General features: G+C 41.4%; 1 protein-coding gene across 1 annotated transcript in view; it reads right to left on the bottom strand.

The window, feature by feature from the left end:
* The window catches only part of Vcf2 (VCP nuclear cofactor family member 2), a 54,893-nt gene extending 47,810 nt beyond the window's left edge, over positions 1 to 7,083 (bottom strand). The window contains 1 exon segment of the mRNA NM_001408891.1: positions 6,902 to 7,083. The gene's annotated coding sequence lies outside the window, so the exon portion shown is untranslated.
* Positions 7,084 to 15,113: the final 8,030 nt, after the last annotated feature.

Consider the following 15,113-nt stretch of genomic DNA (forward strand, 5'->3'; position numbering starts at 1 on the left):
GTAATTAATACATGGGTTGGGTCCCAGTACCTCAAATAGCAGCTTAGCTCAGCTCAGGGTAGACTCTTACTCAGTAAACACTTGCATTCTTCAAAAACCCTGTAACATGGTTCCAATTTGTTAGGAAACACCATTACTGTCTTACCTGCTCCCCAACCTCTAAAAAGGGAATCTACTTCTCTATTAACTCAGCCTCCAACACATCAGAGCCCCAAGCCAGTTCCCAGGCTATTTCAGCCAACCTGTCCTCCTCCCAAATAACATAAGCCCTTATACCTGGCAGCTCTCAACCATCATTTTGGCTTTTCTCTGCTCCCATAGCCCGGGCTATTGCCTGCCTGCTACTTTCTCCTCTCCCTCTCTCCCTCACTCCCTCTCTGATCTATAACAAAAATATAAAACTCTTCACCATGGAGTGGTCATGTTGGTTTCTTTACTAAGCCCCTAGCTTACAACATGTAAATGAGATTTATTGTGATAAACATGTGCATGTGTGCGTGCAAAGAAGCTGTGTCTGCAGACTCATTGACAGGAACTGCAGAGACCTGTGAGAATACAGATGCTACAAGTCCAGAGTTTAATTAACTTACCTTGAACTAGTTCTAGCCCTAGAGAAGAATAGCCATTCCACATCTATACTGGAACATCCTGTGACTAACAGTAACCTTTTGGAATCTCTTCATGTAGATCACTAGCTTCCACCAAGGCGAAAGCTCAGACAGCAGACCTAGTTCCTTGATGTATATCCTCCAATGTATTTTAAATTTGCTTTATTCTCTAAAACTATAAAACTTCTTGAAATTGCTTCCACGTTGGAACATGGCATTTGGAGTAAGCTAAATCTGTGTTGTCAGGCTATGGTCAGTCAAAACAGCTCCAGGTACACTCTTAACCTTCTCTAAGAAGACAGTCGCGGTTATTGAGCTGATCTGTGTGTTTGTAAAAAGATGTTAAAAGCATCAAGGCAGACAGGTATGGATATCTGTATGTTTAAATGTACCTTTACCGGGGAGAAGGCCTACAAGGCAATTACCATAAAATATACATAATGATAAGCACAAGTACTGCTCTCATTACACTTTACAGAAATTTCTAGACAGAGATGAAACTGAGTCTTTATTACAAGAATGTCCACATCCCCAGGACAAGTAAGGGAAACAATGACCAGACCTTTCAGAGGAGAAGAAATACTAAGAAGCCTAATGCCTAGAATGCTCCACAGGAGAATAGCAATTTAAAAAGTAAAGCATTCTAAGTCCACAGACCCTGAATTGTAAGGCAAGAACCTCTAGAATGCCGCAATCAATGGCATCATCCCAGCAGGCAAAAAAACGCCAACTTCCCCTTTTTTTTCAAACACAAAGGGCGGGTGAACCTACGCACGGGGTCACATCCTAGGGCAATACTGCCACCTAATGGTCAAAGAAACTGACTCACGTACTTCAGAAGAAAGGCTTGTTTTAAACTAGCTTCCTGCTAGGAAATGTCATACCTGAGAAAATAATGAAATGGCCAAAACCTTTACAAAATACATTTATATTTTACCAACCAGAATGGTCCTAACCCAGAAAATGATATTCACCATATAAGCGTTCCCTGCTATAGCCCTTGGTTTCTATCCAAGAAATAGCAGGCCTTGAGCCTGTACAGAAATAGTGAGGTCTCTTCAACTCTCCTTCTTGGAGCCTACCAAGACATACCTTCCCAATGTGCAATTGCTGGTAGGCTGATGGCTGGGACTGCTGATCTCCAGAAACAGCTGACCCAACCACCATCATATACCAGTCCTTTGGACAGGCCTCCCATTCAAGTCAGCCTTGGAACCCATTCCTCAGGAAGAGCACTCAGTCTTTCAAAACTCACCCTAACTACCCACCACAGAGTCAAGGACAGAGAGCAGAAGGCCACTAAACCCTCTTCCTCAAGAACCTTCTGGTTTCTCTTTAGTATACCTGCCCTTTGTCATGCCCCAGGCAGCAGGAAAGACCGTGTCTGTCTATCAGTCAGTAATAGACAGGTGTCCTGAATGTATCTGAGTCCCTGGACAAAGATAAGAAAACTGTAGGCTTTTAAAATGATTTAGATCTATTCCCACATAACTGAAAAGGAAATCATATACGCAGTAACAAAACAAGCTTTCACTTTAAACACTATCAAAGACAGACATGGTTTTCTGAAAGGTAGGTTTTTAGACCCAATTTCCTTTCTGTCCCATCTGTCAGTCCTTCTCTAGGCCTGTTTCCCCTCAGTTTTAAAAAAGGGACAAACTGAAGTGATCCGCCTGCAGGGGGAGCTGGAATTACACACCATGGACTGAAGCAGCACTTGTCTCAAAGGAACCTGACAAGGATAGCCTGGAGTCTCTGAGACTGCACAAAGCCCCCTTCCTTCTCTTCCTACCCAGCCTGAGCACCACTAAAAACTACAGAGACAAAGGGTTGGGGATTTAGCACCACTAAAAACGACAGAGACAAAGGGTTGGGGATTTAGCTCACTGGTAGAGCGCTTGCCTAGGAAGCACAAGGCCCTGGGTTCGGTCCCCAGCTCCGAAAAAAAGAACCAAAAAAAAAAAAAAAAAAAAAAAAAAAACTATAGAAATTTGAATTCTTTTATTTCAAATTAGTGATATTCTCGTGACAAATCTTTACCAAACAGCACATCGTACTTTCCCCTATATTTAACTACTACCGCCATATTAAGTTGTGTTGTCTTATTACAGAACCCTTTGTTTTGAAAGCAGAAAAGCTGCCAGGTGGTGTAAAGACAGACCTACAGGAAGAGGAAGGCAATGGTGAAGGGGAGGGGGCCATGGATCAGCATAAAGTAGTATGGAATACCATAACAAATTCTGCTACTAATTTTAAAAACTAGCAGTCTTTGGTTTCCATTTTGAAGATACAGAAGAATTCTTTATTCTCTATAAAGTCATGATTATAGAATTGATGGTCTTATAGATTATAAAATCACAGGACTAAGGTTAAGTATGTACTTTTAGGAATCAAAGCCTTTTGGGAATCAAAGCCTTCAAAGTTCAGGATACAAGGAAAGCACCAGGTCACATGGCTGAACTTCCCTTCTGAAAGTGGTCTTCAAGACCTTGTGTTCTGTCCTTCTCTGAAATCTTAGTTTGGAGGGGTGGTTCATACCTGTCCAAGCCAAGGTACCACAAATACTAATGGGAAAAAAATAATCAAGCTTAACTTCAAGTTTATTCAGCTGAAGCACACTAAGAATGACAGTGAGACCAGCTAACTCCACAGCAGAAGCAGGACTGGGATTTCTCTAGGGCAGTGGTTCTCAACCTTCCTAAAGCTGTGACCCTTTCATGGAATTCATTCCCGATGTTGTGGTGACCCCAACCATAAAATTATTTTCATTGCTACTTTATAACTAATTTTGCTACTGTTAGGAATCATAATGTAAATATCTGTGTTTTCCAAAGGTCGTAGGTGGCCTCTGTGAAAGGGTCATTTGATCCCCAAAGGGGTCAATACCCATAGGTTGAACCACTGTCCTAGAGCAAGGTGAAGGCCATGAGAGTACAGTTAGCCCCAGAGAATTGGACATTCCTCAAGAATCTTATCCTCAGACAAAGTAAAGACTTAAAAGCCTGGGACCAGCCAGATGAGGACCTTGTCTCCCAAGGATGGATTTCACATGGTTCTGACAACATACCCTGTAAGAGAGACAGGATCTGAGCTGATGATATGCCAAAGATGAGTGAGACCACATCTTAACCAGGGCTGTGTTAGACATATCTTATGCTGTAATGGCTATTCCTGCTTGTCACCTTGACTATATCTGGAATGAACTATAAGCATCTGCTCTTCCAGAGGAGCCAGGTTCAATTCCCCATTGTGAGGGCAGCTCACAGCTGTCTGTAGGCAAAACATGTAGGCAAAACACTAATGTACATATTACGTATACACACACACACACACACACACACATATATATATATATATATATATATATATATACACACACACACACACACACACACACACGCCTGAAGAGCTGACTTAGTTGAGGAATCACCTGAGGAGAGTTGGCTCCTCAGAGGGGCCAAGTTCAATTCCCAGTATCCACATGGCATGTAACTGTCTGCAACTCCAAGATCTGACACCCTTACACAGACATACATTACATGCAGGCAAAACACCAATGCACATGAAATATAAATAAATAAATAAATAAATAAATAACAGGTGGAGTAGAGTAAATCAGAGGGATCCCTTCAGTTTTCTACACAAGTCTAAGTCCCTAAAACGGGGTGAGTGCTAAGGGTATAGCTTAGCAGTTGGGCACTCACCTTGCACAGTCTAAGCAGCAGATTTTATCCCAGCACTGGGGCAAAAGATCAATAAACTTGATCATAGAAAAAAATATTATACATCTGAAAATGATAAACATAACTGCAAAGTTAAAAAAAAAATCAAAGAGTTGCAATGTAGCGCTCAATTCAGCAGCACATATTTTAAAACAATCCACAGATGTATGGATGGCTTCTGTGTGTAAGGTCGACACCCAAATTTGTGAAACAAATTAAGTCAACTTTACCTTCTGGGGTGAAAAAAACTGCCTACCTTGTTAATAAATTGTCATGATTCACTTTCTAAAAAGAAAAAGAAGAATTTGCAATGCAGGTGATGGATGGGAGCTAATTTATATACCTGTAACTATTAAAATTAATAATCTAACTAACTACTTTTAAAAATTAGGGCTAGGAGCTGGGTGGTGGTGGCACATGCCTTTTATCCCAGCACTCAGGAGAGCAGAGGCAGGCAGACCTCTGAGTTTGAGGACAGCCTGGGCTGCCCAGAGAAACCTTACCTGGAAAAACAAGCAAACCAAAAAGCATTAGGACTGGTCTGTATAGGTCCGTGATAGAGCATTTGCCTAGCATGTATAAGGTCAATACTCAGTACCACAATAATAACAATATATAATATTTATATTTAATAATTAAATATTACATTAAATTTTACTAGTTATATATAAGCTAATATTTAAAATAAATAGTCATTGTATATTAATTTATTAGCTATTAATTTATTTTAATATTTATAATAATTTGTTATTATAAATCATATGAAAGGCATGGTAAACAAGAATCCTTATAGAAAGTATATGCTTATAAGAGTGAATGGACTGTTCGGCCTTTGGGCCTAATAAATCTACTTCTGAAAATGCATTGTGGATAACTGGAGATGTTGAAACAGTATGTCAGTACAACAATATTCTTTTCACTTTATGGAGAAATTATCTTTAAAAAATATATACTGATTTGCTTTCCTTCTTTATATTCCCCTGACATTATACCTGTAATCCCAGCACTTGAGGATATGGAACCAGAAACTCTGATCATCCTTAGCTACACTAAATTGCCACTTCAAGACTACTCTGGGCTGATGGTGACCTGTTCAAAAAAAAAAAAAAAAGAAAAGAAAAAAGAAAAAGTAAATGAGAGTGGTAGCAGAACCTGCTTTAGGGGGTGGTAGCCCACATAGGTCAACAGCTTCTTGTGTCCTAGGAATGTTTACTGAGACAACAACCAAGGGTATCAAGATGAGCAACAAGAACACCAAACTTTGCCAACATCCCTAGTCCATCACTATCTAATCACACACTTGCTTTGTAAAATGCTTTGCTGCATCTCATACAAGGATGGTGGATCCAAGGACGCCAACAGCTAGGCATTGGCCTACAATAGAATAATATCTCCAGCTCTCCTGATCTTTCTTTCTGTTTAATTTCAAGACAAAGTTTCATTAAAAAGTCCCAGCTGGTCTTCAACTCACTCTACAACACAGGCAGGCCTTGAACTGCAACCCTTCCTGTCTTCCCAGTAGCTAGATTACAGGCCTGTACCACCAGGCCTGATCTGACTCAGTCATGTTGTATGGATAGAGAACTGCACCCTGAAGAAATCAGGCACTTGGCCATTTGTTCAACAAATACTAATGCTGAGAACACAGAGCTGTTCTGGTGCTGAGCTGAAAGCATAATGGTGAGCAAGGAGGAAGCAAAGCAAGTATGGTACAATCCTTAGGCACCACACTTTATGATATGTGACACTGGCATAAGGAGGAAAATCGGTTATTAGATGATGTCACACTTGGAAAAACTGTTCAAGTCTTTTTTTCATTTTAAGCTTCATTTTTAGCAACTTGTAATCATACAAGTGACTGCGCATGTGGGTGCAGGTGCTCGTGTAGGCCAGAGGCATCTGCTCCTCTGGAGCCAAGGTGGGTCCTAGGAAGGGCCCTCTGGAAGAGCAGTACTAGCTCTTAACTGCTGAGCCATCTCTCCAGTTCGTCGGGTCTTTTTCAAATCATTAAGTAATATCTAGTAATTAGACCTATCAGGGGGTTCAGTGGGATTTTAAGTTGTTAAAGCAATAACGCAAATACTCATTTCTGTATGTTTAAATTATACCCATAGGGATAGAGAAAAAAAAAAAACAAAACCCTGAATCAAGTATTGTAAACTATAAGGAGCCTGGATGATAGCAATGTGGATAAGAACTGTTTTCATTATTGACCCCGCAGACGGTTAAACGAAAGAACAAAGATGTTTATAAAGATCTTAATGACAATGTTAATCCTAATGACAAGTTAAAGAAAAGAATGACTTTTAGGAAAGCCAAAACACGAGTAGCTGTGGTGTCTAGGCTGCCCAACAGAAGGAAAAAGCAAAACCGCCTACAAGAAGAGCAAAGGGCTTTAACCACCGGCAAGCGGGGGGGGGGGGGGGGGGGGGGAAGCGAAAGAGAACCGGAAGAAGGAAGCATAATTTAGAAAGACGACTTTTTTTAAGCACAAAGGGCGGGGTGGAGTAGGCAGGACTGCGATACTACGGTTAACATTGCCATCTAGCGGCCACGGAAATTGAGACTCACCCTCACAGAACAAAAAAAAATTTCGGCTGCTTTTCAGTCAACGGTTGTAGAAATGAAGACTCCGGAAGGTAAGCGGAATGGAGAAAACCGCCGAAGTCACTCGTACTTGCCTAAGAGAGTACAACCAACTGGATCCGCGATGAAAGCCCGTACGCCCATCCTCGCCCTAGCGAAAATCAGCCGAAGTCCCTCCCCCTCACCGGAAGGAAGTTGTAAACTGCGGTCTGGGGTTGGCTAACTTTTGCGTTTGCGCAGTAGCACAAATGAGGCTGCTGCCAGTTTCCCTAAGGTTTGCCCGGATGTGCCTTCCAAAGCTGTTATTATATAGGCCAAAGGACAGCTTGTGACTTGCAGCCACACAGCCCTGATCTCCTTCTGTTCTAACCATTTGAGCCTTGAGCCAGGTCTCCTCCCTGTCAGCCCAGCCTCTCCGTCCTTACCTCTCTGACCATAAAGCCTTTTTGAATGATTTTACCTGTACCCTAAAAACACTGGGGGAAAAAAGCACATCCTTTTTGCCAAAAAAGGTATATTTTGAACAGTATTGTACACAAATAATCTATATTGCTTTTTGTCTTTCTTTTTTGTTTGTATGTTTGCTTGTATTTGAGCCATGCATGATGGTCTCCTGTAGTCGAAGCTGGTCCAGAACTTGATATTTCACCAAGGCCAGATTTGAACTTCTCATCCTCATGACTCCACCTCCACACACTTCCTTCAAATAGGCAACACCTTGTAATTGTCCTAATCCTTTCAAAGAGTTCTATCCCTCAGTGTCTAAGCATTGAAATATATGAGCCTCATGGGGGCCAATCATATCCAAACCACTATGTGGACTACTGGAAAATTTGAATTCCCCAAAAATATATGATACCTAGTGTACACAACATAATTTCATAATTTAATTTGAGGCAATATACTATGCCAAATATGAAAAATGATAGTCATGTTGCCTTTAAATGGATGCATATGAATGCTTGAGTTATAGCTACTCTTTTTATTTATACTTTTCTGCATATTGAAAAGTGTCTACAATATAAATGAATTGTCAGGTAAGGTACAGGCTTATAATCCTAGCATTCACAAAGTTGAGCCTAGAAGACTGAGTTTCCATACCAGTCTGGGGTACGAAGTGAGACTCTTTCTCACCTGAATAAAACCAAACCAAACCACCCCAAACCAAACAGATACAAAATAAATGAATTGCCTTTTTAGAGACTATGATAAATAAAATAGCAAACGTATGAAAAGGTGTTCTCAGCTTGCTGTGGAATCAAAGGAGCCTTCTCCACAGGACAATGAAGTTGGGTTGCCAAAAGACAGAGAAAGCAAGTAAAACTCACCGAAGTATTCAAGCAAAACAGATTTACCTTGTCATGAGACAACAGTAGAAAGAGTACAGCTAACAAAGCCACTACTGCTACTTGGGGACACAGGATACCTTTTATAGATTCTTGGTACCACAGAGAAAAGAATTGTAAAACAAGCCAGCATGGTGGCACATCCCTGTAATGCCAACACTAAGGAGAGAGAGGCAAGAGGATCTCCAGTCCAAGTTAGACCTTCACTCTAAAGCAAGTTGGACTATTGCCTTGCCTACATGAATCACCATCTTAAACGAAGGAAGGAAGGAAGGAAGGAAGGAAGGAAGGAAGGAAGGAAGGAAGGAAGGAAGGAAGGCAAGCAAACTTGGAAGACAACTCTAGGATAATGTTACTGAAGATTGACAGCAGGCAGGAGAGAAAAGAGGAACTTAAGCTTTCTAAGTTAGAAATTCTGGAAGTGGGAAGGTTCATGGTAGGCATCTTCAGGCCAAGCAAGCCTCGGATTTGGACCAGTGTTTGCAAAAAGGGGAAGAGAGAAGGTTTAAATTCAGAAAGAAGACTGGCTTAGCAGTGGGAGTGTACAAGCAACTAAATGAAGGAAAGGCCTTCTCATAGCTGTCTTTAAGAATAAAAAGACAAAAAGCAACATATGAAGGAAAAGGTTTATTCCCGCTCACAAGGTTAAGGAAAGCCAAGGCAAGAACTCAACCTAAGAACCTCAGTGGCAGTAACTAAAGCAGACACTAGGGAAAGACGCTGCTTACTGGTTGGCTCCCATGGCTTGTTCAGCTTGCTTATTGCACAAACTATGACCACCTGCTCACAGGTGGTACCACCCACCTGGGCCCTCCCACACTAAGCATTAATAAAGAAAATGCCCCAAGGGCTTGCCCACAGCCCAATTTAGAGCATGTTTTCTTAATTAAGATTCCTTCTCCCCAGAAAATGTCATGGTGTTGGCAAATAATAATAATAATAATGATGATGATGATGATGATGATGATGATGATGATGATGATGATGATGATGATAACAATAACTTCCAGGAGCCATGTAGGTAGGCTAAGGCTAGCAGGTGGCTTTCTTGGAGGTGGCCCACCGCTTTTTGCATGGTCTGTGATAGGTGAGCTCAATGGCAATGCCCAAAGAAATTTCATCTCAGGATTGCTTCTTGCAGCCTTCCCTCTCATTATTAAATTCATATAAATAATCCCTGGGCATTAGCCTTCCCTGTTGACCAGATCTCCTGCAGATCAACATAAAGATGAACTTTCATGAATTAATGCTATTTAGATGAATTAATGATTTTATAAAGTTCCTGACTTGATTAAAATTATCTTAGAAAGAAAAATTAAAGAGATAATTCTTGGGGTTGGGGATTTAGCTCAGTAGTAGAGCTCTTGCCTAGCAGGGGCAAGGCCCTGGGTTCGGTCCCCAGCTCTGAAAAAAAAATAAGAAAGAAAAAAAAAGATAATTATTTTGCTAGAAAGATGTAATAAAGTTAGAATCAAGAATAGAATGTGCCTATTCTTCATAATAGTAAGTAAAGGTTGCCATAAATAAGAAACACAATTTTTCATAATTACACTAAAAAGAGAAATAGACTTGGGGCAAATTTGTGCTCAAGGAAAAGCATTTAGGTCCGAGGATAAAGCCACAGGTGTGCACTATGATAAGGCAAGGCCACGTAAAAACATTGCTTTGAGCTTACAACGAGCATACAGAATGAAGTACTGCTTAGAACTTAATATCAACATCCTTCTGTAACTCCCACTTTATATAACATTCTATCTGTGAGGTAATTTCCTAAAGAACTCTTTATCTAAGAAGGTATAAAAAGGCCAAAGAAAGGAAAGTTATTGGTTGGATGGTTTGGCTCGGGGGGCTCTGCCCTATCCGTTCATCTGTCCATCCATCTGTCCACCCATCTATCCATCCGTCCAGCCAGCCAGCCATCCATCCATCCAATGTTTATGTCTGCTTGTCTATATGTACATGTTAGGTATATGTATGTATGGAAGCATGCATGAATACTTGTGGAGTGTATGAGACAGGTGGTTGGGCCCAACAAAAATGTGAATGTGTTAATATGTGAGAATGTGAGAAGTTAAATGTATATATGAATGTATATGTATCTGTGCATATCTGCCTGTATAACGCATCGTCATTCTTTTCCTTTCCATCCTCTCTGGTTCACAAAGAGTTAACCAGCCTAGCCAGGGAGGCTTCTGGCTGCCTAGGAAGAGAAGGGAGTGATAGCAATAAATTATTATTTAGTTCCCGATTATGAGGCAATCGCAGTTAATCGCCCAAGCCAGTGGTTTTTAACCACGGAATTAACAAGAAAGTTTTTTTTAGGATATTTTAGAAGTTATCAGCAAGCATTCAGTATAAAGAACTAGAAGGTCAGAGACTATCAGTCTTTCAAACTACCTCTATGTGGTTATTTACCAAGAGCCAGCACTCTGCCTCTAGTCTGGTCTTCTTGGGGTTAAAAAACACAGTTTTGGACCAAAAATATACCCGCTGTTTCGATCATAAACCACTGGAGCAAACTATGTGTATAGTGGTTAACTATTCCCAAAGGAGCCTGCCCAGTTCCTACTGTCTACAGTCTGATGTTATCAGCCATGAACTATATATAACAGATGATGCTGAGCAACATATTAATGATGTCTGGGAAGCAGCTGGGAGCTGAATGTTCCTTCTCAGTCCTTCTTCTAGCCTAGCATCCCCAACTACTCCCGCCCACATCTCATCTCTTCCTTCAGTAGCAACACCATAGTTGCTTGTGCCATAACGCTCCCAGCGGCTCTTGACCCCTTCATCTAATCTGAAGAAAAGGCCTGTTTCCCAAGCTGCCACTTCACCCATCTCCTACCCAAAGATGGAAATCATGCTGCCTGGGGGGGGGGGGGGTGTTAGTAAATCAAAACCCTGATTTATCAGAATATTAGAGAAGGCCAAGGCCAAAATGGAGTGAGATTAACAGAGGAACATGTAAGTATGCTAAATCACTACAAGTGTATTGACACAAAGAACTGTGTATTAGAATCCTGGCAAGATTAGCCTTACAAGTAGTGGGAAGTCCTCAGATTCCCCCAAGTAGTTGGTGAGCGAAGCACTCTTCAATAGCCAGTGTCAAAACCACATTAAGAATCAGGAGTCTTGGGGCTGGGGATTTAGCTCAGTGGTAGAGCGCTTACCTAGGAAGCGCAAGGCTCTGGGTTCGGTCCCCAGCTCCGAAAAAAAGAACCAAAGAAAAAAAAAAAAAAAGAATCAGGAGTCTTCTTCCCGGAGTACAAAATTGAATTCTCCACCTCTTTCGATGCCTTTTGTCAGTCTGCTATCTGTCTGTGATGTGTGTCTGCTATCTGTCCCTGTTGTTTATCTCTCTGTAACAAAGGGCTGGACTTGGTATTTCTTGAACAGCTCAGAAGACATGGTGTAGGAAAGAGATGAGGAACACTTTACAGAATAATTAATACAGGTTTTCAAGGGAAGAGGTTGGTTTACTCACTCCAACTGACCCAGATAGCATTCAAGATCTCAAATAGATGTTACAGCTACATGTTGCTTGCAACATTTATGTGATACTTGTTTTCTTTCAGGTTGCTTTGAACCTGTTGTCGGTTTCCAGAAAATGGTTACCACAACACACACACATACACACACACACACACACACACACACACACACACAGAGTGAGAGGGGGGAGGCAGAGACAGAGAGAGACAGAGACAGAGAGAGAGTCCTGAGCGTGGAAGAACACATAAACGTATAATCTATGTGTTTAGCATAGTTTTTTTTTAAAGCTGATTACATAGGAAGTCCAAGCCATAGTAGGGTTGGTTATAGTATTCTCTTCAAGGCAGGTTAAACTTAGACAGGCTAAGCACATAATAGGACAGCCAATTGAGTACCTAGTTTTAAATAGTCTCAAGACACATATGTAACTTGGTTGCAAGGACTGGCAGAGTCCTGTCTGGTCACCGTGGATTTTCATTTGTTTGGTGTCTTCAAGACATTTTAGAGAGTTCAGCTGAGGCACAGGAAACACAAGTAAAAGACTAGGATAAATGGGAAAATAGGAGAGGTCAGAGGTCAATTTCATGCCAAGTGTGAAACTATAGAAACAAGCATGTGCAGTTCACCTGGCCTGCACCCCAACCTGCACCAAGCACCAAAGCACCAAGAAAAGAAAAAGGGGCCTTCAGACTTGGCTACTGAAAAATAAAATCATCTCAACATCAGACAACCACAACAATTAAAAAGCAAAACATGAGGAAGGTATTTGCAATTTCTGGTAGCACATACACCACACACACACACACACACACACACACACACACACACACACACTCCATATAATAGCTAATATTGGTGATAAAGCAAATTACAGCAGGCTATCTGGCCTTTTAAGGGCACAGTCTAAGAGCTCTTGGAGTACGTATATAAGCAGATGCTATCGATGCCTTAATTTAGTCTTGTAGATATGGTGCCACACAAATATCAAGTCAGTTATGAAGGGTCTTGGAACACAACAAGAAGTGCCCCGTAGTGCACTGGTCTCCCTGGCCTGTTGCACTCTATAGCATATGTGTTTGCAGAATGCTTTCCAGCTCCCAACAAAAGAATGGAAGAAAAGACATGTTAGGAAACAATATAAACCAGCAAGGAACGGCTATTTTCAAATTATTCCTTTATGTACATAAGTGGTTTTGCCTGCATGTATATATGCACTGCATGCATTTCTGGTGCCTGCTGAGGCCAGAAGGTGTCAGATATGCTAGGACCACAGTTGCAGATGGTTGTGAACCAATATCACAACCAGGGACCAAGTCAGGGACCTCTGCAAGAGCAACAAGTGCTCTTAACCTCTAAGATAACTCTCCATTCTCAGATACTTTTTCAAAATAATTCTAATATGATATGTCTTGCACACACATGGGTATTAAATGAACCCAGAAGGTCTAGCCTATAGCTAGTGGAAACATGCGCTGGTTTGGATTGTCCACCCATGAAGAAGTGTGAGGTGGCTAAGCCACGCCTCTATTAACCCATGATCTGTCAGCAAAACAGACAGCATGACACTGTGGAAGCCAAGACATGAGCTTGTCTAGCACATGTGCAGAGCTCATGAAATGTCTCTCCTGGAGTCTCTGTCTCCCTAACTGCCGGTGATAGAGGATCCTTAGGTAGGATGCCGAGATCCATGGACTGTTAAGAAATGGACTCACTGGTGTTCACCGGACACAATGGCTGTTAGTCAAGATTGTGTAAGTGCCAGACTTTCCCCCATTGGAACTGACACCACTCAAGGATGAGGTCATTTATTTCTTTCCAAAAAGTAAGCGTGTGTGTGTGTGTGTGTGTGTGTGTGTGTGTGTGTGTGTGTGTGTGTATCTAGTGCTATTTTTGAGCCAGGAAGCATTTGTGGACCCCAAAAGACCACCAAGGAGCTGACTCCAATGCAATCTCACTAGGGCCTCTTTACGAGGTTGGGTCATACCCCTGTCCCTAATGCAGTAAAACGGGAGAGTGCCGCCCAAGTCCAGTTTCAGGCAAGCATTTATAGAGGCAAAAGGTGGGTATCTATGCTGGAACACATTTGATTGGGGAGTCATTATGACCTTTAAAGTCATTGGCTGGTGCTGGGAGCCAAAAGATAAACTTAACTTCTGTTTTCCTCCTGATTGGTGGTTGTTAGGAAGTGAAGTGCCAGGAACAGACTTGTAACCTTGAGGTGCAGATTTGTTAGGGAATAACCTGAAAACTGGTGCTAGGTGTAGGCCTGTTAGTTAACTTGTTAGTTAGGTCCGTTCTCTAAGATGGATTCTGAACCCAAAAGATCTAGTCTCTTAGCCATATCCTGTTTAATAGAAGTTTTAGAAAGTTAGTGTTAGAGAAGTCCAGAACACTGCCTCTGTAGGCCTTCCAGTGCTTGGACATACTTATTTTTCATCTTATTTAATTAACGCCCCTAACTGTTCTTACATGTTAGTAAATACCAAAGAACTTATCCTGGTGGCAAGTTTTTAATATTAATATTTGGCACCTTGCTTACTAAATAGTAAATACATAGTGGTGAGAGACCATACCATATGCATGCAAAAAATGTGGCCAGCCATTTAAAGTTTCCTCAGCCAGAACACTCCTATCCAAAAATGTAAAGAATGTGACAAATCTTTTCCCATTCTTTATACCTCGATGAACCTCACAAGTCCTACTGCAGAGGAACCTGTAGATACAAAGAGCATGACAGAACACTTACTGTTTCCTTAATCCTTTACACTAGAGAATTCCTATGGGGGGGAAGGGGAACTTTCATTAGACCATGTTCCTGAGGCAGGTATGGTAGCTGGTACAAGCTTATCATCCCAGCATTTAGAAAGTAGAGGAGGGGCTGGAGAGATGGCTCAGCGGTTAAGAGCACTGACTGCTCTTCCATAGGTCCTGAGTTCAATTCCCAGCAACCACATGGTGGCTCACAACCATCTGTAATGGGGTCTGATGCCCTCTTCTGGTGTGTCAGTGACAGGATGCTCATATACATCAAATTAATAAAATCTTTTTTTAAAAAATTAAGAAAAGAAAATAGAGGAAATAGGATCAAAGCCAAGCCCCATCTAAATAGAGAATCTGAAGCCAGTCTAGACTACATCTCAAAAAAAAAAAAATGTAACAGCAACAATCAAAATAAACAAACAGAACAACGCCCTTGTTCCCTTTGCATACCCAGGAAACTAAAACCCTGCAAATGTGGCAATGCCGGTGTGCTGTCTAGTTTTATGTAAACTTGATACAAGCTAGAGTCATCTGAAAGGAGGGAACCTCAACTGGGAAAATGCCTCCACATGAAGGAGCTCTAAGGCATTCTCTCAATT

This window comes from Rattus norvegicus, chromosome X (assembly GCF_021556685.1).
Source record: "Rattus norvegicus strain SHRSP/BbbUtx chromosome X, alternate assembly SHRSP_T2T, whole genome shotgun sequence".
In the NCBI taxonomy this organism is placed as follows: domain Eukaryota; kingdom Metazoa; phylum Chordata; class Mammalia; order Rodentia; family Muridae; genus Rattus; species Rattus norvegicus.